This window comes from Nomascus leucogenys, chromosome 3, assembly GCF_006542625.1.
Source record: "Nomascus leucogenys isolate Asia chromosome 3, Asia_NLE_v1, whole genome shotgun sequence".
Lineage (NCBI taxonomy): Eukaryota > Metazoa > Chordata > Mammalia > Primates > Hylobatidae > Nomascus > Nomascus leucogenys.
In genome coordinates this window covers 97,103,490-97,127,283 of record NC_044383.1, presented here as the reverse complement: position 1 = coordinate 97,127,283, position 23,794 = coordinate 97,103,490, and the positions used below count along the sequence as shown (strand labels likewise).

Below are 23,794 nucleotides of genomic sequence, written 5' to 3'. Positions count from 1 at the left end.
GATGTATGAATCACCTTTAAGCACATGAAAAGATGCTCAACATCATTAATTATTAGGAAAAGAAATGCAAATCAAAGCCACAAGATACTACTTCATACCCATTAGAATGGTAATAATAATAACAAAAGGGAAATAACAACTATTGGTGAGGTTTTAGAGACATTGGACCCCTCATCCATTGCTGTTGGGAATGTAAAATGGTACAGCTACTGTAGAAAACATTTTGGTGGTTCCTCAAAAAGTTACCATATGACCCAGCAGTTCCACGTCTAGGTGTATACCCAAGAGAATTGAAAATAGATGTTGAAACAAAAACTTGTATGTGGATATTTATAGCAGCATTATTCACAATAACAAAAATTAGAAATAACTCTCGTATCCATCAGCTGATGAATGGATAAACAAAATGTGCTATATCCATATAAGGGAATATTATTCAGCCATACTGGCCACACATGGATGAACCTCAAGAACATTATGTGAAGTGAAAGAACCCAGACACCAAAAGCTATATATTGTATAGTTTCATTTATGTGAAATGTCCAGAATAAGCAAATGCATAGACATAGCAGATTATTGGTTGCCAGGGGCTGGGATGAAGGGAGAATGGGGAGTTGTTGCTTAATGGATATGCTGTTTCTTTTTGGGGGTGATAAAAATGTTCTGGAATTATATAATTGTGATTGTTACACAACATTGGGAATATACTGGAAGTCACTGAATTCCATACTTTAAAATGGTGAAGTTTATGTTATTTGAAATTTTACCTCAATAAAAAGAAAGAATACTCAGTAAGGTTTTCTTTAAAACAAATTTTTTTAAGTTTAAAACATTTTAAAATTTTTTGTAGAGATTGGGGTCTTGCCATGTTGCCCAGGATGGTCTTGAACTCCTACCCTCAAGCAATCCTCCTGCCTCAACCTCCCAAATGCTAGGATTATAGGCCTGAGTGCCCAGCCTATAATTCTTTTCTTAGTAAAATATTACCAAAGTAAAAAATTTAAAACTAAAGGGAATTTTATTTCAATATTGTTGTTTTGTGCTTAGAAAAATTACAAAATGTTATGTTTGGTGAAAATATATAGAAGTCAGCCTGGGCAACATAGCTAGACCCCATCTGTACAAAAAATGAAAAAATTAGCCGGGTGTGGTAGTAGTCCTAGCTACTCAGGAGGCTGAGACAAGAGGATCACTTGAGCCCAGGAATTTTTTTTTTTTTTTCATGACGGAGTCTTGCTCTGTCGCCCAGGCTGGAGTGCAGTGGCGCGATCTCAGCTCACTGCAAGCTCCGCCTCCCAGGTTCATGCCATTGTCCTGCCTCAGCCTCCACAGGCATGCAGCATCATACCCAGCTAGGAGTTTTGCTAGTTACAAAGAACCCTAGGATAAATCACCACAAGGTAGTCTCATGGAGGGTATTTTATTGTGCCTAGTATGTTGCTTTTTTTTTTTTTTTTTTTGAGATGGGATCTCACTCTGTCACCAGGCTGGAGTGCAGTGGCACGATCTTGGCTCACTGCAACCTCCAACTCCCTGGTTCAAGCGAGTCTCCTGTGTCAGCCTCCCAAGTAGCTGGGATTACAGGCATGCGCCACCACACCCAGCTAATTTTTGTATTTTTAGTAGAGAAGGGGTTTCACCATTTTGGCCAAGATGGTCTCAATCTCCTGACCTCATGATCTGCCCGCCTCAGCCTCCCAAAGTGCTGGGATTACAGGTGCGAGCCACCACACCTGGCCTTATGTTGTTTTTTTAACTGTGATGAGCAGTATATCTCAAACTGTTTACACTTTCCCTGCCATCTTATTCTGAATCTACTTAACTTCTTACTGTTAGTTGTCACACATGCCTTTCTGACCTGAAACTTTATTCTGTTCTATTGGCACTAATTTTTGACTCCCTTTAGCTAACCTACTCCTTTAATGACATGGTTTCTAGCCACTGTGGATAAACATCCTGTTTATCCTGCTTCCCCACACTCCTGCTGGCTTCCCTAGATCTTTTTACGTTTCAGCAACTCTGCTTCCTCTGCCTTAGCAAGGAAACCTGGGCGGCAAGAACCCCAAAGACAAGAGTGAAGTGGGATGGGGAATGAGAATGAGATCTAATAAGGCAAAGGCCCAGTCTTCTTTTGTGAAATCCGCTAGAAGAGAAATTGTCCATAGCAGTTAGTATTATAGTTCCACAGAAGTCTGCTTTTTCTAAAGATCAAACATTATTTAATGCTGATTCAGTATGTTTATCTAGTAAATTGATGTTTCTATCCAACATAGAACATACAGACTATCTTGAGGGTAGTGTTTCTTTTCCAAATTATGTTCCATAGAGTATTAGTACCTGGAAATGTGAAAAGAAGCTCTGCTTTGGAAGAGAGGAGAAGATTCTATGCTCAAATATATTTAGCAAAGGTTGCTTACCTGTTCTTGGAGGTCCATAACACCTTAGCCTGTTAAGTGGTGTATTACTTACTCAGTCAAGAGACCTGTTAGAGTCAGCATTTCCCAAACTTATTTGAACTCAGAACTTTCTTTACGGGGGCAGTAGCCTGTCTGTTAATGGCCTACATAACATCATTTGGGGAGACACTGTCCTAGAGCGTTGTAAATTCGTGTCACTGCAGTTAAAAAAAAAAAAGTAGCCAATCTTACTAGCTAGTACCAAAAACTACCTGAAGTTCATTGCAATTTATTTATTTATTTTTTGAGACAGAGTCTTGCAGTGTTGCCCAGGCTGGAGTGCAGTGGCGCAACCTCTGCTCACTACAACCTCCGCCCCCGCAGCCTGGGTTCAGGCAGTTCTCTTGCCTCAGCCTCCCAAGTAGCTGGGACTGCAGGTGCCCGCCACCATGCCTGGCTAATTTTTGTATTTTTAGTAGAAACAGGGTTTTGCCATGTTGGCCAGGCTGGTCTCAAACTCCTGACCTCAGGTGATCCGCCCGCCTTGGCCTCCCAAAGTGCTGGGATTACAGGCGTGAGCCACTGTGCCCAACCCATTGTAATCCATTTAATATTCATGTTATATATATTTAGTTCATATATAAATTCTCCATCAAGGTAGACCTGATATTTTCCTTTTACTTACAAGTGTCATGTTGTCTTCCAGTGATTTTTTTTTCTTTTTGCTACATAAAAATATTTCTTAAGGTTTGAATAAAGCACTAGGACATTCCTGGTTTTAATTGATACGTAAATTTGTTTACCTCTTTTAAAACTGTTGTATATAAGAGTACATTCGTTGATCCTGGTATAAAATGTAAGACTTAAATAATTCAAATACCCTTTTGAAATCCAAATAATGTCTTCATTTACTAAGGATATTGTCAAGGCAAGCTCTTAAGAAAGTAATTAGCTTTAAATGTTGAAGGTATAATTAATAAATAAGCACAATTTATTTCTTTGTTAACCCCTCTCTACAGAAAATAGCTGACATTCAGTGTCTAGCCATTCTTAACATAGAAATATGTAGACATTAATATTTTATATCACAATATATTCCTAAGAAACCTATTGTAGGTTTCATTCCTCTTTTCATTAGGTTTTATTAGTGTAGGATTTTGGCTTTTTCATGTACTTGAATGTTTTTTTCTCTATAAAATAACTCATTTGTTACATTGCTTTTCTTGCTTTTGAGAACTTTATAGTTTTTAATGGATGTCTCTAATATTCATAAATGATTATAAGCTCTTATTATAGACGATATGAGATTAGATCAGTTGCGGCTAACCCCTCTGCCCCTTTTGTTGTTTTTTACATGCAATACATGAATCTAATGCAGAAATGAAGTCTGTAGCCTTGTAGATTAGATTCCCCTTGTATCTTGTACGGGAGGGAGGATATGGTCCGAATGTTTGTGTCCCTCCAAAATTCATATGTTGATATCTTAGCCTTCAAGGTGATGATATTAGGAGGTGAAGCCTTTGGGAGGTGATTAAGTCACTACAGCTCCACACTCATGAATGAGATTGGTGCCCTTATAAACAGGACCACAGAAAGACCCCTTTCCCATTCCACCACGTGAGGTTACAGTGAGAAGATGGCGGTCTCTGAGGAAGTGGCCCTCACCAGACAGCAAATCTCCTGGTGCCTTGATCTTGGACTTCCTGATCTACAGAAATGTGAGAAATAAATTTCTTTTGTTTATAAGCCAACCCTTCTATGGCAATTTGCCATAGCAGCCCAAACAGACTGAGACAAAGAGTATTATTATATTTCCATTTAGGCTTGGTATGTCTTTTGACTGATGATCCCAGGTTCTTTCATAGTTGTTTCTATGTGTTTGGCTGCTGATCCTTTAGACAAGTCAGCCAATTCTGGCAGTGACAGAACATAATGGTTTCAGAGCCTCTCCCACATAAGACAAAAATGACTCCCTGGTGAGTTGCTGAAGAGCCAGAGCAGATCTTCTCTCACGTGAGTCTTGACACTTCGACAAATCATTAAGTGAAGGCTCATATAACAAAACTGTGTTTGGTTGAGTTGGCTTCAAGATTAGTTTGTAAATGACTACTTTTCTATTGCTTTTACTTTTTCTAGTCATAAGCCACCTTTCTTCTTAAATGGTGTTTAGTACTTTGCATTGTTGTGTGTGATCTACCAGTTATATACCATACTTTCAACTCTGTATATATTTTGTTGACTGAAAATAGGGAGTTTGAGTATGAAATTATAATTGATACTATAATCTTTTTTGTGATGATAAATTTCTAAAGTCAAACCTATTAGCTTGGGAAAATAATACATAGTGATATTTGGATGTGTCACTAACACATAGATGATTTGTGCATAAGAAGTTTTATTTTAATTTTATTAGGTTAGATTCTACCCTTGTATATATATTTCGATGGTGTGTAAACATTTCAAGAATACTACAGCTTCTTAAAGTAGGGTTTCTAGCATGATTGTGAATTAGAATTACATTAGAATTTCTATTTTTTAGTCTTTGTTCATTCCATAATTACATGTGGGTTGTTATTTATTATCTTGCAAATGTAATTGGAAAATACATTTTTCCTTTCTACCTCAAAGAAATTGCATTTCCATGACTAAAGATCCTGTATAAAGTCTATTTGCTATTTACATAATAAATTTGTAACAGTCTGCTATTTCTTGCTTATTACATTGTGACCCTTAACTAAGGCAAACCTTTTCTTTTTTTTTTTTTTAATTATATTTTAAGTTCTGGGGTACATGTGTAGAATGTGCAGGTTTGTTACATAGGTATACATGTGCCATAGTGGTTTGCTGCACCCATCAACTCGTCATCTACATTAGGTATTTCTCCTAATGCCATCCCTCCCCCAGCCCCCCATCCCTCGACAGATGTTATTTCTGAGGCTTCTGTTCTGTTCCATTCATCTGTATATCACACTCTGTTGAATAGGAGTGATGAGAGAGGGCATCCTTGCCTTGTGCCGGTTTTCATAGGGAATGCTTCCAGTTTTTGCCCATTCAGTATGATATTGGCTGTGGGTTTGTTATAAATAGCTCTTATTATTTTGAGATACCATCAATACCTATTATTTTGAGGTTCCATCAATACCTAGTTTATTGAGAGTTTTTAGTATGAAGGCCTTTTCTGCGTCTATTGAGATAATCATGTGGTTTTTGTCATCGGTTCTGTTTTATGTGATAGATTACGTTTATTGATTTGTGTATGTCGAACCAGCCTTGCGTCCCAGGGATGAAGCCGACTTGATCATGGTGGATAAGCTTTTTGATGTGCTGCTGGATTTGGTTAGGCAAACCTTTTCTAGGTGCTTATTTCTTAAGCAGATTTCAAATGGAAAAGTAAAGAGAGCCAGTTGAGATATCAAGTTGTTATTTAAAACCATTTGAAATGCCTATAAGCTTTAAAAGCTTTTACTTCTTAGTCCAAGGTGGTGAGTCATCTTTCACCCTCTTACCAGTTTTTTGTTGAAACACCCAAATGGTAGAATGCAGAAGAATTTACATCACCCTTGCAAAATTAAAAAAAGTTTTCACTCACAGTGTCATGTTGAAGAGCTTTGGTACAAAACAGTAAAGTATCCAGGTATCCAAAGGATACAGGTATCCAGGTATCCAAAGATGTGTTTTAATGCCTGTTCTGCCATTTATTGGCTGTGTACTTAGCCTTTCAGCCCTCTCAGTTTTTTTGTTTTGTTTTGTTTGTTTTTGAGACAGAGTCTCCCTCTGTCACTCAGGCTGGAGTGCAGTGGTAAGATCTTGGCTCACTGTAACCTCTGCCTTCCGGGTTCCAGTGATTCTCTTGCCTCAACCTCCCAGGTAGCTGAGATTACAGGCATGTGCGACTATGCCTGGCTAATTTTTGTATTTTTAGTAGAGACAGGGTTTCACTATCGTCTCTACTAAAAGATTGTCATTGTTTGGCCAGGCTGGTCTCGAACTCCTGACCTCAGGTGATCCGCCCGCTTCGGCCTCCCAAAGTGCTAGGATTACAGGTGTGAGCCACCGCCCCCTGCTGCCTTCTCAGTTTTTTTTTTTTTTTTTTTTTTTAACTGTAAAAGAGAGACGTAAAAATAATGTCTGCCATCTTCCACTTTGCCAAAATGACAAAGGGAAAGAGGAGTAGCACTGCTATATTTTCTTTAAAAGTATAGCCTTTTAGAAAACGTGGAGTTATTCCTTTGGCCACATACATGTGAATCTACAAGAAAGGTGATATTGTAGACATCAAGGGTATGGGTACTGTTCCAAAATTTCAAACAGGAGTGTCCCACAATGTTACTCTGGCAAAACTGGAAGAGTCTATCAACAGTGTTACCCAGCGGGCCGGGTGTGGTGGCTCACGCTTGTAATCCCAGCACTTTGGGAGGCCGAGGCAGGCAGATCACAAGGTCAGGAGATCGAGACCATCCTGGCTAACATGGTGAAATCCCTTCTCTACTAAAAATAGAAAAATTAGCTGGGCGTGGTGGCGGGCGCCTGTAATCCCAGCTATTTAGAAGGCTGAGGCAGGAGAATGGCATGAACCCGGGAGGCGGAGCTTGCAGTGAGCTGAGATCACGCCACTGCACTCCAGCATGGGTGACAGAGCCAGACTTCGTCTCAAAAAAAAAAAACAGTGTTACCCAGCATGCTGTTGACATTGTTGTAAACAACAGGTTGGCTGGGCATGCACGGTGGCTCACGCCTGTAATCCTAGCACTTTGAGAGGCTGAGGCAGGTGGATCACCTGAGGTCAGAAGTTTGAGAGCAGCCTGGCCAACATGGTGAAACCCTGTTTATCCTAAAAATACAAAAATTAGCTGGGTGTGGTGGCGGGCGCCTGTAATCCCAGCTACTCGGGACGCTGACATGGAAGAATCACATCAACCCAGGAGGCAGAGGTTGCAGTGAGCAGAGATCACGCCATTGCACTCCAGCCTGGGCGACAGCGAGACTCCGTCTCAAAAACAAACAAAAAAGAAAAGAAAACAGGTTAAGGTCCAGATTCTTTTTATTATTATTATTTTTATTTTTTATTATACTTTAAGTTCTGGGATACATGTGCAGAACGTGCAGGTTGTTACATAGGTATACATGTGCCATGGTGGTTTGCTGCACCCATCAACCCGTCATCTACATTTGGTATTTCTCCTAATGCTATCCCTACTCCCTACCCCCGACAGGCCCCAGTGTATGATGTTCCCCTCCCTGTGGCCATATGTTCTCATTGTTCAACTCCCACTTATGAGTGGGAATATGTGGCATTTGGTTTCTGTTCCTGTGTTAATTTGCTGAGATATTTCTCTTAATACTGAAATTGTTATCTGTTTCTGCTTCTGGGAGGAAGGTAATCTTGGTTTTCATAACAATATCCTCTCCTGAGAGAAGGAGGCTTCGCTTCTGTGAACATAGCTTCGGAGTCTGTGTAATCCTGTGCCTTAAATATCTCTTTTTCAGACCCTTATAATGCTTTTATTTTCCGAAAGAGCTCTCTACTAAATGCCCTTCCCATTTGCTCCCTTAATGCTTCTGGGCAGTCTCTTCTCTATGTTAATGACTCCCAAGTTCTTTACCTGCAGTTTAGCGCTCTCTCCTGAGCTTCAGATCCAGATAACAAGAATCACTAACTGTATGCCCTATGAACATCTTGAGCTCATCACATCTGATACTAAAATCTACATTTCTGGCCAGGCGCAGTGGCTGACGCCTGTAATCCCAGCACTTACGGAGGCCGAGGCAGGTGGATCACCTGAGGTTGGGAGTTGAGACCAGCCTGACCAACATGGAGAAACCCCGTCTCTACTAAAAATACAAAATTAGCCGGGCATGGTGGCGCATGCCTGTAATCCCAGGTATTCAGGAGGCTGAGGCAGGAGAATTGCTTGAACCTGGTAGGCAGAGGCTGCGGTGAGCTGAGATTGTGCCATTGCTCCAGCCTGGGTGACAAGAGTGAAACTCCATCTCCAAAAGAAAAAAAAAATCTACATTTCTTCACACCTTAAACCTGTAATGCTTTTCCTTATCTCTAAATTGTACCACCATCTTTTTAGCTGCTTGTACCATCCTGGGTCATTTTCCCTCAGCCTGTCAATTACTAAATCCTATTCACTCTTTCTTGCCCTCTTTTTATCTAACCCCTCCTTTCTATTTTTATTGCCATTGCCCATGCCAGGTCCTATTCTCCCTCCCTCCATCTCCCTCTCATTGCTTCCAGAATTAGCCTTGGCCTATGATCCCACAGTCCTGGGGCACGTGTAGATTACCTGAATCTATTTAGTTGTAGAACACATGCCCTGAACAACTTTTGACTTCTGGGTTATATGAGAACTTAAAAAGATAACTAAAAAGATTTGTTGATATTGACTGCATTCATAACATGGAATGACTTTACCAAATAGTTAATATAAGTGTATGTAAAAATAGGATATGTATAAAAAAGATAAATAATACAAGAGATCATTTGCTGACTTCCAAATGAGTGGTATAGATAATCCCCATAGGGATTTGGAAGAGTGAGAGATCATTAAGAGTAATGGATTTAATGAATGGAAAGGAACGAAGGAAGTAAAAAGCAGACAAGGGTTGGTGGGGAGGAGGGGTGGAGAGTTGGATAAAAGGGAGAAAAAGATAATGTAAGGTAAGTAAGTAAAGATACATGACATTGGGGTTCATGAAATTAAAAAAAGATAGGGCTTCCCAGGGCTGCTCTGACTGCATAATACACAGTACATGGTTTGGTTGCCATGTTAATGAAAATAAAGTCTTTTGATTTCATACTCCCCTAGTCCTTTAATTTTACTTAATTATTGACTGAACTATGTTCCCAATCCTGGCTAGTCATTTTGGAGTTCTGTCTTCACCAAACAGGAGATTGGGCAATAGACTGTGTTTGTAATCAGAACGAACACATCCTTTGACACCAAAAACAACTTAAAATGCATGCCCTGATTATCGTTGTATGTATATTTGAACTATGTGGTCTTCTGTCAATATTCTGGAATTTTCACATAGCCTAGCATTTTAAAAATTTATTATTTTGGTGACCTCTTCATAGGTAAACACTCTAATTTCAATCTTATCTATTCCAAAGACATGAATGTGTATAATTTATAATGTGGGACTATTCTAAATATATGTATATAGGTTCATTTTTAATTTTTATTTTTTAGAAACAGGGTCTTGTTCTGTCACTGAGGCTAGAGTGCAGTGGTGTGATCACAGCTCACTGCAGCCTTGAACTTCTGGGTTCAAGCAATCCTCCCACTTCAGCCCCCCGAGTTGCTGGGACTATAGGTGCATGCCACCATACCTGGCTAACTTAAAAATTTTTTGTAGAGACAAGGTCTCCCTGTGTTGCCGAGGCTGGTTTTTAATGCCTGGGCTCAAGTAGTCCTCCTGCTTTGGCCTCGTAAGGTGCCGGGACTAGATGTGTGAACCACTGTGCCTGGCAGGTTCATTTTTCCAATTTCATTCAAATCAGTGTATGTTGTATAACTGTCCGTTTAGAGTTTTGTCTCTGAATTTTCAGAAATTATGTATTTTCTCCATTATCATTTCAATTAATAGTATTTTTTGAAATTGGTCATACTAAGAATTGACATATAAAAACTCCATTTAACATAAAATGATTCTTGGTTTTGAAATATTAATTATAACATAATTAATGTATTTCCCTAAGCACCCTATTCAAAGTACTACTAACATAATATCTTAGAGCAGTGGTTTTCAAACTTTGAGTCAGCTTGCCTGTTCTTGGTCTGGCTCTTTCTTGTTCATAATCTAAGATGTGCACTGGTGTTTTCAATTATTTTCTATTTTAGTCCAGTTCAGTTTATTTCACTTGCCGGGGGTATGGTGGGAGAAATGCTGGTTTCAACTGAATAGACGGATTTCATGATTCACTAATGGGTCATAAGCTGCAGTTTGAAAAACAATACCTTAGAGTAGACTTTTACAAAAAATAATTTGAAAAATACAGAGCAACATAAAGTAGCAAACCAAATTTGATTCACCAGTTAACTCCTGTTGACATTTCAGAAAGAGAAATATATGCATAATAAGAATTCAAACAATATCACGATTGCTATTTGTTATATTAAAGTAATACAGAAAGATACAAAATGAAAAATGTTAAACCTTTGTCATCTTTAACACCTGGTCATTCTGCACAAAAGTAGCTAGTAAAAATGGCTTCTTATAATGACGTTTTTTGTGCATGTACCACTACATATGTATCTTTTAAAAATACCAGAGAGATATTTATATTCTTTTCCATCTTTATCACTTATGTCTTAGTGATCTTTCCATATCGACAATACACATCTTATTTTTTTAACCCCCAAGTCAAAGGTCATTTTTTAAATTTATTTTTATTTTTGGTCAGAGTCTTTCTCTGTCTCCTAGGCTAAAGTGCAGTGATGCGATCACGGCTCACAGCAGCCTCAAACTCCTGGGCCCAAGCAATCTTCCCATTTTAGCCTCTCAAGTTAACTAGGACTACAGGTACATGCCAACACACTTGGCTAATATTTTTAATTTTAATTTCTGTTTTTGTAGAGATGGGGTTTTACTATGTTGCCCAGGCTGCAGTGCAGTGGCACAGTCACAACTCACTGTAGCCTTAACCACCCAGGCTCAAGCAATTGTCCAGCCTCAGCCTCCTGAGTAGCTAAGACTACAGATGTGAGCCACCATGCCCAGCTAATTAATTTTTTATATTTTGTAGAGATGAGGTCTCACTATGTTGTCCAGTCTGGTCTCAAAATCCTGGGCTCAAGCAATCCTCCTGCCTTTGCCTCCCAAAGTGCTGGAATTACAGGCATGAGCCACCTGGCCTCTTACTTATTTTTATTTTTATTTTTTTGAGACAAAATCTTGCTCAGTCACCCAGGCTGGCGTATAGTAGAACGATCTTGGCTCACTGCAACCTCCACCTCCCAGGTTCAAGTGATCCTTCTGCCTCAGCCTCCCGAGTAGCTGGGACTACAGGTGTGCGCCACCACGCCTGGCTAATTTTTGTATTTTTAGTAGAGATGGGGTTTCACCGTGTTAGCCAAGCTGGTCTTGAACTCCTGACCCTGTGATCCACCTGCCCCGGCCTCCCAAAGTGCTGGGATTACAGACGTGAGCCACCATGCCTGGCCCATCCACCTGGCCTCTTATTGCATTCTTTTAAATGGCTATATAATATTCCATTGTAGGGATGGACTTTAATTTCTTCAACCAGTTCCTTATTGATGCTGTCTAGATGCTATTAAGCTTTAAAATTTTTCCCAATCTGATCAGTGAAAAATATGTCTCCATTGCTTCAATTTGCATTCTTAAGTTGAGATAGTCATAGTGTTAGATAATTTTTGACTATTTTAATTTATATTTATTTTTGTGAAATGTCTGTTCATATTCTCTGCCCATTGGACTCTGAAGGGTTTTCCATTTTTCTTTTTTTTTTTTTGCGACAGAGTCTCGCTCTGTTGCCCAGGCTGGAGTGCAGTGGTGCAGTCTCGGCTCACTGCAGCCTCTGCTTCCCGGGTTCATGCCATTCTCCTGCCTCAGTTTCCCAAGTAGCTATAACTACTGGTGCCCACCACCATGCTCGGCTAATTTTTTTTTTTGTATTTTTTGTATTTTTAGTAGAGATGGGGTTTCACCATGTTAGCCAGGATGGTCTCAATCTCCTGACCTCGTGATCCGCCCACTTTGGCCTCCCAAAGTGCTGGGATTACAGGTGTGAGCCACCATGCCTGGCTCCATTTTTCTTTTTCATTTTTTTTTAACAACTGGTAATTAATTTATTAAAATAGTTGACTTAAACATCTGCATTGGTGACTTCAGAATCAATTCCTGGCGCAATACTGATGGAAATAATCTGCTTGACAGTCTTGGAAGGACTGTGCAAGTCAATGAGTCACTTTTGGATTCTCATCTGGAAACCATCCCAGTGCCTTAGAACTTTCACCACAAGGAGTTTTTCTTGTAGTGATTTTGAGAGTCTTGGTAGGCATACAGACTGGTCCTTTTACTTTGAGATTTTTAAACTTTTTGCCTGTGATCAAGTCAGCACACACCTTCTCCAGGAGTTTTATTCTAATTCCATGAACCACCACCCCTGGCTCCACAGCTGTTTTTCTGGTATCTTTAACGGCCATGGATGTGGCACAGCTTCCTTACTGACCTGTTCCTCAGTGAGAGTGAACAGCATTGAGTCATGAGCAGGAGTGGCAGACCAGAGCTCCCCAGCACCTATGACCACATCTTTCTCAAAAAAAGCTGAATTTTATAAGCTCTATAAGCTAGCAGTCCCCAACCTTTTTGGCACCAGGGACTGGTTTTGTGGAGACAATTTTTTCACATACCAGGGTTCGGGGGATGCTTTCTGGATGATTCAAGCACATTACATTTATTATGCACTTTATTTCTATTATTACTACATTGTAATATATAATGAAATAATTATACATCTCACCATAGTGTATAATCAGTGGGAACCCTGAACTTGTTTTCCTGCGACGAGATGATTCTATCTGGGGGTACTGGGAGACAGTGACAGATCATCAAGCATTAGATTCTCATAAGGAGTGCGCAACCCACATCCCTTGCACATGCAGTTCATAATGGGGTTCGTGGTCCTATGAGAATCTAATGCTACTGCTTATCTGACAGGAGATAGAGCTCAGGTGGTAATGTGAGCAATGGGGAGCAGCTGTAAATACAGATGAAGCTTCGCTTACTTACCTGCTGCCCACCTCCTGCTGTGTGGCTTGTTCCTAACAGGCCATGAGCCAGTATGGGTCCATGGCCCAGGGGTTGGGGACCCCTGCTGTAAGTCAAGCAAATTAGCCCTTTACTTTCTTATGACTTGATGATTTCCAAACATTTTGTTAGCTTTTTGACTTTGTTCAGGATGTATTTTCTGTACGAGATAGTTCTATAGTCAAATTTATTGACCCTTTTCTTGTGTATTATATTTTTAATATTTTAAAAATTTGAATAGCTTGTGGGGTACAAGTAGTTTTTGGTTACATGGATGAATTATATAGTGGTGAATTTTGAGATTTTTAGTGCACCTCGTACCCGAGTAGTGTACATTATAACCAATATATAGTTTTTTTTAATCTCCTCCCACCCTCCCTTCTTCTGAATCTCCAATATCCATTATACCACTTTGAATACTTTTGTGTATCCATAGCTTAGCTCCCACCATGTGGTATTTGGTTTTCCATTCCTGAGTTATTTCACTTAAAATAATGGCCTCCAGCTTCATCCATGCTTTTTTTTTTTGAGATGAAGTCTTACTCTCTTGCCCAGGCTGGAATTAAGTGGTGTGATCTTGGCTCACTGCAACCTCTGCCTCCTGCAGTCAAGCATTTCTCCTGCCTTGGCCTCCCATGTAGCTAGGATTACAGACATGCACCACCACAACCAGCTAACTTTTGTATTTTTAGTAGAGACGGGGTTTCACCATGTTGCCGAGGCTGGTCTTGAACTCCTGACCTCAGGTGATCTACCTGCCTTGGCCTCCCAGAGTGCTGGGATTACAGGCGTGAGCCACCGCACCCAGCCCCAAGTTTCTGAAAAGACATTATTTCATTCTTTTTTATGACTGAGTAGTATTTCATGGTGTATATATACCACTTTTTTTTTTTTCTTTTTTGAGACAGGGTCTCACTTTGTCACCCAGGCTGGAGTGCAGTGGCATGAACATGGCTCACTGCAGCCTCAACCTCCTGGGCCCAAGCAATCCTCCCACCTCAACCCCCTAACATACAGGTATGTGCCACTATGCCTGGCTAATTTTTTGTAGAGATGGGGTTTTATCATCTTGCCCAGGCCAGTCCTGAGCTCCAGAAATCTGCCCACCTTGGCTTCCCAAAGTGCTGGGATTTCAGGTGTGAGCCACTGCACCTGGCTGTCTACCACATTTTCTTTATCCACTCATTGGTTAATGAGCACTTAGGTTGGTTCCATATCTTTGCAATTGTGGATTGTGCTGTGATAAACATATGTATGCAGCTGCCTTTGATATAATGACTTGTTTTTCTTTGGGTAGACACCTGGTAGTGGGATTGCTGGATTGAATGGTGGATCTATGCTTAGTTCTTTAAGAATTTTCCATACCGTTTTCCATAGAGGTTGTACTCATTTACATTCCAACCAGCAGTGTTAAGTATTCCCTTTTCACCATATCCACACCAACATCTATTGTTTTTCGGCTTTCTTAATGGCCATTCTTGCAGAAGTAAGGTGGTATCTCATTGTGGTTTTCATTTTCATTTCCCTGATGATTAGTGATGTTGAGCATTTTTTTCATATATTTGTTGGCCATTTGTATATCTTCTTTTGAGAAATGTCATTTGCCCACTCTTTGAAGGAATTATTATTTTTTTTCTTGCTGATTTGTTTGAGCTCCTTGTAGATTCTGGATATTAGTCCTTTGTTGGATGCATAGCTTGCAAATATTTTCTCCCATTCTGTGGGTTGTTTACTCATGATTATTTCTTTTGCTGTGCAGGAACTTGTTAATTAGGTCCCATTTGTTTATTTTTGCTTTTTTTACATTTGCTTTTGGGCGTTTAGTCATAAATTCTTTGCCTATTCCAATGTCCAGAAGGGTTTTTTTAAGGTTATCTTCTATAATTTTTATGGTTTCATGCCTTAGAGTTAAGTCTTTGATCCATCTTCAGTTGATTTCTGTATAAGGTGAGAGATGGGGATCCAGTTTCATCTTCTGCCTGTGGCTTGTGAATTATCCCAGCACTTCTTGTTGAATAGAGTGTCCTTTCCCCACTTTATGTTTTTGTTTGCTTTGTCGAAGATCAGTTGACTGTAAGTATTTGGCTTTATTTCTGGGTTCTCTGTTCTGTTCTGTTGGTCTGTGTGCCTATTTTTATGCCAGTACCATGCTGTTCTGGTAACTATAGCCTTGTAGTATAGTTTGAAATTGGGTAATGTGATGCCTCCAGCTTTGTTCTTTTTGCCTAGTCTTGTTTTGGCTATGTGGGCTCTTTTTTCATTCTATATTAATTTTAGGATTGCTTTTTTTTTTAGTTCTGTGAAGAATGATGGTGGTATTTTCATGGGAATTGCATTGAATTTATGGATTGCTTTTGGCAATATGGTCATCTACACAATATTGATTCTACCCACCCATAAGCATGGGATGTGTTTCCATTTGTTCATGTCATCTATGACATCTTTCAGCAGTGTTTTGTAGTTTTCCTTGTGGAGGTCTTTCACCTCCTTGGTTAGGTATATTTCTCCCTTGGTTAGCTGTATTCGTAAGTATTTTTATTTTATTTTTTTGCAGCTGTTATAAAAGGGGTTGAGTTCTTGCTTTCATTCTCAGCTTGGTCACTGTTGGTGCATAGCAGTGCTACTAATTTGTGTACATTGATCTTGTAATTTGAAACTTTATTGAATTTATTTTTTATTTTTATTTATATTTATTTAATTTATTTATTTTGAGACAGAGTTTCACTCTTGTTGCCCAGGCTGGAGTGCAATGGCGCAATCTCGGCCCACTGCAACCTCCGCCTCCTGGGTTCAAGCAATTCTCCTGCCTCAGCCTCCAGAGTAGCTGGGATTATAGGCGCCCACCACCATGCCCAGCTTATTGTTTGTATTTTTTTTTTCGAGATGGAGTCTTGCTCTGTTGCCCAGGCTGGAGTGCAGTGGCGTGATCTCAGTTCACTGCAACCTCCACCTCCTGGAGTCAAGCAATTCTCCTGCCTCAGCCTCTCGAGTAGCTGGGATTACAGGTGCTCACCACCACACCTGGCTAATTTTTGTATTTTTAGAAGAGATGGGGTTTTGCCATGTTGGCCAGGCTGGTCTCGAACTCCTGGCCTCAAGTGATCCACCCCGCCACGGCCTCCCAAAGTGCTGGGATTACAGGCATGAGCCACTGCGCCCGACAATTTTTTGTGTCTTTAGTAGAGGTGAGGTTTTGCCATGTTGGCCAGGCTGGTCTCGAACTCCTGGCCTCAGGTGATCCGCCTGCCTCAGCTTCCCGAAGTGCTGGGATTACAGACATGAGCCACTGCACCCGGCCTAGTGAATTTATTTATCAGATCTGGGAGCTTTTTGGATGCATCTTTAGGGTTTTCTAGGTATACAATCATATCATCAGCAAGCAGCGACACTTTGACCTCCTCTTTACCAATGTGGATGCCCTTTATTTCTTTCTCATGTCTGATTGCTCTGGCTAGGACTTCCAGTACTGTGTTGAATAGAAGTGGGGAAAGTGGGCATCCTTGTCTTGTTCCAGTTTTCAGCAGAAATGCTTTCAACTTTTCCTCATTCAGTATAATGTTGGCTGTGGGTTTGTCATAGATGCCTTTCATTACCTTAAGCTATGTTCCTTCTATGCTGATTTTGTTGGTGGTTTTAATCCTAAAGGGATACTGGATTTTTTCAAATGCTTTTTCTGCATCTATTGACATGATCATATCATTTTTAACTATGATTATGTGATGTATCACATTTATTGACTTGCTTATGTTAAACCATCCCTGTATCACTGTTACGAACCCACTTGATCATGGTTTATTATCTTTTTGATATGCTGTTAGATTTGGTTAGCTAGTATTTTGTTGAGGATGTTTGCATTTATGTTCATCAGGAATATTGGTCTGTAGTTTTCTTTTTTCAATATATCGTTTCTTGGTTTTGATATTAGGGTGATATTGGCTTCATAGAATGATTTAGGGATGATTTCCTCTTTGTCTATCTTTTGGAATAGTTTCAGTAAGATTGGTACCAATTCTTCTTTGAATGTCTGATAGAATTCAGCTGTGAATCCATCTGGTCCTGGACTTTTTTTGTTGGTAGTTTTTTTTTTAATTACTATTTTAATCTCGGTACTTGTTATTGGTCTGTTCAGAGTTTCTGTTTCTTCCCAATTTAATCTAGGAGGGTTGTATATTTTTAGGAATTTACCCATCTCCTCTAGGTTTTCTACTTTGTGCGCATAAAGGTGTTCATAGTAGCCTTGAATAATCTTTTGTATTTCTGTGGTATTGGTTGTAGTATCTCCAGTTTCATTTCTAATTGAGCTTATTTCGATCTTCTCTCTTCTTTTCTTGGTTAATCTTGCTAATGGCCTATCAATTTTGTTTATCTTTTCAAATAACCAGTTATTTGTTTCATTGATCTATTGTATTTTTTTGTTTCAATTTTATTTAGTTCTGTTCTAATCTTTATTTGTTTTCTTCTGCTAACTTTGGGTTTAGTTTGTTCTTGTTTCTCTAGCTCCTTGAGGTGTGACTTTAGGTTGTCAGTTTGTGATTTTTCAGACATTTTTAGGCATTTAATCCTATGAACTTCCCTTTTAGCAGTGCTTTTTCTGTATCCCAGAGGTTTTGCTAGGTTGTGTCACTATTATCACTCAGTTGAAAGAATTTTTAAATTTTCATCTTGATTTCATTGTTGACCCAAAGGTCATTCAGGAGCAGATTATTTAATTTCCATGTATTTGTATAGTTTTGAGGCTTCCTTTTGGAGTTAATTTCCAATTTCCTTTTCCTTTCCTTTCCTTTTTCCTCTCCCTTTTCCCCTTTCCCCTTTCCTCTTTCCTTTCCTTTCCGTTCCTTTCTTCTGTCTTGTCCTACTCTGTCACTCAGACTGGAGTGCAGTGGTGCCATCTCAGTTCACTGCAACCTCTGCGTCCTGGGTTAAAGCAATTCTTCTGCCTCAGCCTCCTGAGTAGCTGAGATTATAGGCATCTGCCACCATGCCTGGCTAATTTTTCTATTTTTAGTAGAGATGGGGTTTTGCCATGTTGGCCAGGCTAGTCTCGAACTCCTGACCTCAGGTGATCTGCCTGCCTCGGCCTCCCAAAGTGCTGGGATTACAGCCATAAGCCACCATGCCCGGCCAATTTCCAATTTTATTTTACTGTGTTCTGAGAGAGTGCTTGATATAATTTCGATTTCCTTAAATTTACTGACACTTTTTTTGTGGCCTATCATATGGTCTGTCTTGGAGAATGTTCCATGTGCTAATGAAAAGAATGTATTCTCCGCAGTTGTTGGGTAGAATGTTCTGTAAATATCTGTTAATTCCATTTGTTTTAGGGTATAGTTTAAGTCCCTTGTTTCTTTGTTGACTTTCTGTCTTGACTTGTCTAGTGCTGTCAGTGGAGTATTGAGGTCCCCCACTATTATTGTGTTGCCATCTATCTCATTTCTTAGGTCTGGTAGTAATTTTATAAATTTGGGAGCTCCAGTGTTAGGTGCATGTATCTTTAGGATTGTGATACTTTTCTGTTGGACCGATCCTTTTATCATTATATAATGTCCCTCTTTGTCTTTAAATTTAAACTGTTGTTGCTTTAAAGTCTGTGTTGTCTGATATAAGAATAGCTATTCCTGCTGGCTTCTAGTTTCCTTTTGCATGGAAACATAGTTTCCTTTTGCATATCTTTTTCTACCACTTTACTTTAAGCTTATGTGAGGCCTTATGTGTTAGGTGAGTCTCTTGAAGACAGCAGATACTTGGTTGGTGGATTTTTATGCATTCTGTCATCCTGTATCTTTTAAGTGGAGCATTTCAGCCATTTACATTCAACATTAGTATGGAGATGTGAGTTACTGTTCTATTCATCATGCTAGTTGTTGCCTGAACGCCTTTTTTTTTTTTCATTGTGTTATTGTTTTATAGGCCCTGTGAGATTTATGCTATAAGGAGGTTCTATTTTGGTGTATTTTGAGGTTTTTGTTTCAAGATTTAGAACTCCTGTTAGCATTTATTGTAGTGCTTGCTTGGTAGTGGCGAATTCACTCAGCAATTCCTTGTTTGAAAAATACTTTATCTCCCCTTCATTTATGGATAAATATTCAGGTTTCTCAGGCTATGCGTAGGGCCGTTGAGCTCCCAAGCATTTATGTCTTTTGTCTTCAGCTACTTGGGCAGGTAGAGAAAAACCATCAGGTGGGGGCAGGGTTAGGTGGGTCTGAGCTCAGGGCAGGGCTTGCTGTGGCCTGTATGGGGGATGGGGTGGTTCTCAAGCCAATGGGATTATGTTCTAAGGGGAATTGTGGCTGCCTCTGTTGTGTCATTCAGGTCACCAGGGAAGTAGGGGAAAGCCAGCAATGACAGGCTTCACCTAGCTCCCACACAGCCAGCAAGGCCAACCTCATTCCTGTTGTGCCCCACTAACAGCACCAAGTTTATATCCAGGCAGCCAGCCTACAGGGCTGCACTCTCGCCCCAGGGCATAACTCCACTGAGAAAGCAAGCAGGGCTTTCCCGCCTTGCCCCTTCCCACCTGCTGGAGACCGGGAGTGCCTGCAGGGCTCTTCCCACTGCTTCTTCTACTTTTATATTTTGCTTAGCTCACTACATCCATTTTGGCTCTAGGTAAAGCTAAATCCTTCTCCCATGATCTGGATTTTCAGGTTCCCCAGTGGAGATACGTGTTCGGAGGCAGACTTTTCCCTGTCTCACACTTTGGGAACTGCAGTGGCCAGCTGCTTCTTTCAAAGGGTCTGTGAATTCTTTCAGTTTTCCTGGTACGCTCCTGCAGTGAGTGGTTCTTGGAGCAAAAGTTCACAGTGTGAGTCCTCCACACGCTGTTCTGTCTGTCCAAGTGGGAGTTCCACATTAGTCCTGTCTCCTATCCGTCAGATTTTAATGCTTGTGCTCACTTTTGCTTTACATTTGCGTGGAATATCTTTTCTCACCCCCTTACCTTGGGTTTATTATTATTATTATTTTTTGAGATGGAGTCTCGCTTTGGTGCCCAGGCTGGAGTGCAGTGGCGTGATCCTGGCTCATTGCAACCTCCACCTCCTGGGTTCAAGTGATTCTCCTGCCTCAGCCTCCGAAGTAGCTGGGATTACAGGTGCCCGCCAACATGTCTGGCTAATGTTTGTATTTTTAGTAGAGACAGGGTTTTGCCATGTTGGCCAGGCTGGTCTCAAACTCTTGACCTCAGGTGATCCACCTGAGGTCTCTCAAAGTGCTGGGATTACAGGCGTGAGCCACTGCGCCCAGTCTCATGTTAACTTTAGAGAGCCTGTTGACTGACTATATGCCTTTATGATGACCTTTTTGCAATGAATTTTTCAGGAGTTCTTTGTGCTTCTTGTATTTGTATATCTAAATCTCTAGCCAAAGGCCAGGAAGTTTTCCTCAATTATTCCCTCAAATAAGTTTTCCAAACTTTTTATTGTCTCTTCTCCCTCAGGAACACCAGTTATTTTTAGCTTTGCCTATTTTACATAATCTCATATTTCTTGGAGACTTTGTTCATTTTTCAAATTCTTTTTTTTTTTCTTTCGTGATTGGGTTAGTTCAAAAGCTTGAGCTCTTGACCTTGTGATCTGCCCGCCTCGGCCTCCCGAAGTGCTGGGATTACAGACGTGAGCCACCGTGCCCAGTCAGTGTGTCTTTCATTTCCAGAAGTTCTGATTGATTTTTCTTTCTTTTTTTTTAAAATAGAGATGGGGGGCCGGGCGCAGTGGCTCATGCCTGTAATCTCAGCATTTTGGGAGGCTGAGGCGGGCGGATCACAAGGTCAGGAGTTCAAGACCAGCCTGACCAATGTGGTGAAACCCCGTCTCTACTAAAAATACAAAAATAAGCCCGGCATGGTGGCATGTGCCTGTAACACCAGCTACTCAGGAGGCTGAGGCAGGAGAATCACTTGAACTCAGGAGGCGGAAGTTGCAGTGAGCTAAGATCATGCCATTGTATTGCAACCTGGGCGACAGAGCGAGACTCCATCTCAAAATAAAAAGAAAAAATAATAGTAATAAAATAAAATAGAGATGAGGTTTTCCTATGTTGCCCAGGTGGGTCTTAAACTCCTGAGCTCAGGTGAACCGCCTGCCTTGACCTCCCAAAGTTCTGGGATTACGTGTGTAAGCCACTGTACCTGGCCTAGGTTTTCTTTCTTTTTTTTGAGGCGGAGTCTTGCACCGTCGCCCGGGCTGGGGTGCAATGGCATGATCTCAGCTCACTGCAACCTCCGCCTCCCGGGTTCAAGCAATTCTCTTGCCTCAGCCTCCCGAGTAGCTGGAATTACAGGTGCCTGCCACCACACCCGGCTAATTTTTTTGTATTTTTAGTAGAGACGGGGTTTCACTATGCCGGCCAGGCTGGTCTTGAACTCCTGACTTCATGATCTGCCCGCCTTGGCCTCCCAAAGTGCTGGGATTACAGGTGTGAGCTACCCCGTCTGGCCTCGGGTTTTCTTTAAGATGCCTATCTCTTAGAAAATTTTTCATTCGTATCCTGGATTTTTTAAAAAAAATTTCTTTATGTTGGTTTTCACATTTCTCTGGAATCTCCTTGAGTGGCTTAATAATTAACCTTTTGGATTCTTTATCTGATATTTCGAATATTTCATTTTGGTTTGGATCCATTGCTGGAGGGCTAGTGTAATCTTTAGTGGATGTTGTTGAGCTCTGTTTTATCATATTACCAGAATTATTTTTCTGGTTCCTTCTCATTTGGGTAAACTATCTTTCCTACTTATTCTTGAATTTTTTTTTATTTGACTTTTTATAAAATTTCTTTTTCCCTTCCTTAAGGATGTGACTTTAATGTTTATAGTTTATTGTAGCCAAATTTGGCTTTTGGTATTTTCAGGGGTGATGACTCTATATGAGTTCCTTCGTCATAGAGAGTCTTTGATGACTGTCTCAGATGCTGGTTGTAGTAGCAATGTGCTCAGTGTGTGAGCAAATTCATTGTCTCCTATAGGGTTGGAATGGCAGAGGTCTCTTGAAGCTTATCTCATTCCTTTGTGGTGTGGACTTATTTATTTTTTCCCCAGTATTTTATTTACTAGGGTGACTATTTTAAGCTTCAGGCCAGTAGGGGAGGTGTCCTTGGGTAGAAACCCACTGTGGCTAAAGCAGTTGGGTAAATGCAATAGCCAATGGTGGGCAGAAGTCACAGCCTTGACAGAGGTGGCTGGGGAAGCTCTCAGTGGAATGCACTGAGGTCTTATCGGGGGAAAGGTGGGAGCCATCTCAGCTCCCTTGCCAGGTCAGCAGGGAAGCTATCTATCTCCTAGACCCACTTCTGACCCAGTAGTCGAGCTATTTATCAGATGCTTCATCTGCAGGAATGTTGATGTTCTGAGTAGAGAGGAGTTGTGACTCTACCTCTTATGCAAGCCTGAACCTGGCGGATACTCCTCCTGTGGGGATGCAGTCACTGTGAAGTGTTCCAGAAAGGCTGTCTATAGGTGCACACATACTGAGCTCCTGTGGGAGAAGCCCTGTCTGCAGTGGTGAACGAGGGGGAAAATAAGTCCCCTTCTCCAAGACCCTTCATGAGCACCAGTGCTGCCTGACTGTTGGGGTAGAGCTGCAGACTTTCCCCACTGAGCCCAGCACTGCAACTATGCCTCTGCTGAAAGAAATTTACCACTAGTGGAAAGATCTGGGACTGAAAGCCTGCTGTCCCAATTATTTTGTCCCACGGGATGTTCCTTTGATATGGTGCACTTCCCCTTCCCCTAGGAGTAGGAGTCCCTGAGAGCCAGATTACTGTGAATGCTGTTGCTCCTCTGGGTCTAGCTGCCCAGTGGGGCTGCCACACTCCAGACTGGTGCTGCAGAATGTCTGCAAAGAATCCAGTGATGTGACCTGTCCTCAAATCTTTCAGCAGTGGGTACCAGCACCAAGTCTGATGGGGGTGGCTGGGGAGTGACGCAGACTCTGAGATTCCTTAGATATAGATAGCCTTAGTATGTTGGCTTTCTCAAATGCCGATTGTAACAGTAATGAACCTGTCATGTGGGCAGATTCAGGACCTCCTGGTTAGGCAGAATGGTACAGGCAGTGGTGATACACAAGTTTTTTCCTTCCTGGCCACAATGTCAATGTTATTCTACCTGGAGATGCTTTAATGGACTGTGTTGATTGGCCTCTAGCCAGGAAGTGACGCTTGCAAGAGAGCACCAGCTGTGGTAGTAGTGGTGGGATTTTTACTTGCCTTGTGTTACCCAGGGGAGGTACTCTGGTTTCTCGGGTGATGGGTGGGGCCAAAAAGCTCCCAAATTTTTTGTCTTTTGTGTTAAGCTACCAGGGTGGGTGGAGGGGCAAAGCCAGGTGGGGGCTCAGTCAGGTAGGTCCGTGCTCTGATTCCCTGCATGCAGGGAAAGCAGCGGCCTCTGTGGGAGTCAGGAGGTGGTTCTCTGGCCTCTGGGGTAATGTTCCAGAGAGGAACATAGCTGCCTCTGCTGCACAGAAGAGTTCATGCAGGGAGTGGGGAGTAGTATGCGGCAGTAAGCCCCACCCAGTTCCCATGCACTTGGCAAGGCAGATCTGACACCCACCGTATTCTGCTAGCAGCAATGAGCTAAGTTCAGGCTGTGTATGCTCAGAACTCAAAACTGCCCCAGGGTATAAGCCTTC

The 23,794-nt window shown here is 41.1% G+C and overlaps 1 protein-coding gene and 1 pseudogene across 5 annotated transcripts in view; one reads left to right on the top strand and one right to left on the bottom strand.

The window, feature by feature from the left end:
* The window catches only part of CDK19 (cyclin dependent kinase 19), a 202,594-nt gene that overhangs the window by 97,655 nt on the left and 81,145 nt on the right, over nt 1-23,794 (top strand). The window lies entirely within an intron of this gene.
* On the bottom strand, nt 12,173-13,015 carry LOC115834444 (annotated as a pseudogene).